This window comes from Colobus angolensis, unplaced genomic scaffold, assembly GCF_000951035.1.
Source record: "Colobus angolensis palliatus isolate OR3802 unplaced genomic scaffold, Cang.pa_1.0 Scaffold83, whole genome shotgun sequence".
In the NCBI taxonomy this organism is placed as follows: domain Eukaryota; kingdom Metazoa; phylum Chordata; class Mammalia; order Primates; family Cercopithecidae; genus Colobus; species Colobus angolensis.
This window is the reverse complement of record NW_012122154.1, coordinates 1,781,923-1,784,046: the sequence shown is the minus strand read 5'-3', so window position 1 is coordinate 1,784,046 and position 2,124 is coordinate 1,781,923.

Sequence of the window (2,124 nt, the reverse complement as noted above, 5' to 3'; positions counted from 1 at the left end):
CTGTTGCATCAGCAATCCAGAGGACCAACTTGAAAATTTTAGATCTTTTTCATCATATGCCTGGTATATGCTAGGAATTTTATTTTATTTATTTATGTATTTATTTGGAATAGATAAAGACAGGATCTCACTATGTTGCCCAGGCTGGTCTCAAACTCTTGGACTCAAGTGATCCTCCTGCCTCTGCCTCCCAAAGTGCTGGAATTACAGGCTTGAGCCACCACGCCCGGACTATGCTAGGAATTTTAAGTAAAAGATAATTGGTTGGTAAATTATATGATAGTTTCTTCCTTCTCTAAAGTGCATTTAAAGTATAATCTGTGGTAATCATCAAATTCAAAGACTATTTTGACTTTCTCCATTAAAAAAGTGACAAAACACAGTGTTTATTTGTTTATTTTAGATCTCCCAGGGACTCACTAACAAATATTGTATATATTATTGGAAGAGAAAGCATGCCAAGTGTGGTGGTATGTGCCTGTAGTCCCAGCTACTCAGGAGAACCTCAAACTCACTTGAGCCTCGGAGTTTGAGGTTACAGTGAGTTATGATCACACCACGGCACTCCAGCCTGGATGACAGAGTAAGATCCCGTCTCAAAAAAAAAGAAAAGAAAGTGCCAAACAAATTGAAAAGTGATATTACATTATGTTTGGTTATGAGAACACATATATATTAAAATGCAGATTTAGGCCGGTCGTAGTGGCTCACACCTGTAATCCTGACACTTTGGGAGGCTGAGGTGGGCAGATCACCTGAGGTCAGGAGTTTGAAACCAGCCTGGCCAACATGGCAAAACCCCGACTCTACTAAAAATACAAAAATTAGCCAGGTGTGGTGTGTGCACCTGTAATTCCAGTTACTCAGGAGGCTGAGGCACTAGAATCACTTGAACCCAGGAGGTGGAGGTTGCAGTGAGCCGAGATGCTGTCACTGCACTCCAGCCTGGGTGGCAGAGCAAGACTCCATCTCAAAGTAAAATGAAATAAAATGCAGATTTAAATTTCATTATGAGTGTTGTATTAACACTGAAGCTCATTAGGATCCCCTGCTTACACTCACTACATTAAAATTTGAATTTATAACTCTTGTATTTTTTCCCTAGAGCATAATATAAGACAGTTTCAGGATACTCATATCCAAGAAGTTTGCAAATAGTACGTGAGAGATGTAGGCTGTCTTTGGTCCCTATAAATGAAAAGCCAAGACCGGCGCAGTGGCTCATGCCTGTAATCCCAGCACTTTGGGAGGCCAAGGTGGGCAGATCATGAGGTCAGGAGTTCAAGACCAACCTGGCAAACATGGTGAAACCCCATCTCTACTAAAAATACAAAAATTAGCCAGATGTGGTGGTGCACGCCTGTAATCCTAGCAACTCAGGAGGCTGAGGCAGGAGAATTGCTTGAACCTGGGAGACTGAAGTTGCCATGAGCTGAGATGGCACCACTGCACTCCAGCCTGGGCGACAGAGCAAGACTCTGTCTCAGAAAGAAAAAAAAGAAAAGCCAAATCAGATATAACCGTCACTGAATTTTCTCCGTCAACATTGTTTGTGACATCCTGCAGCTCTCTTCATCGGTCGACCTGCAGGTCTGGTGAGGCTTAGTGGGAATGGCTGGGTAGATCACCATCACTTCGCCACCCGCAGCAGTTCTGGCCTGAGACTCCAAGGCCTGAGCCCATGCTTGTACCGCTGAAGGGCTCCCTGGTTGATGCCCCTGCCAACCAGATACAATTCTGCTCAATCCATACTCAATTCGTAACTGTCACTTTCAACGTCTCTACTGTCCATTTTTGTGTGCTCCAACGCAGATCTAAAACTGTGATGGAATGTGCACTTATAAAATCTAAAACTGTGATGGAATGTGCACTTATAAAATCTAAAACTGCGATGGAATGTGGACTTATAAAAACTAAACGATGTCACTGTCTCTTTTTAACCAGTGCACAGATCACAATATAAAGTCTGCTAAAGCTAGGTGCAGTGACTCGTGCCTGTAATCCCAGCACTTTGGGAGGCTGAGGTGGGTGGATCACCTGAGGTCAGGAGTTTGAGACCAGCCTGACCAACGTGGTGAAACCCCATCTCTACTAAAAATACAAAAATTAGCTGGGTGTGGTGGC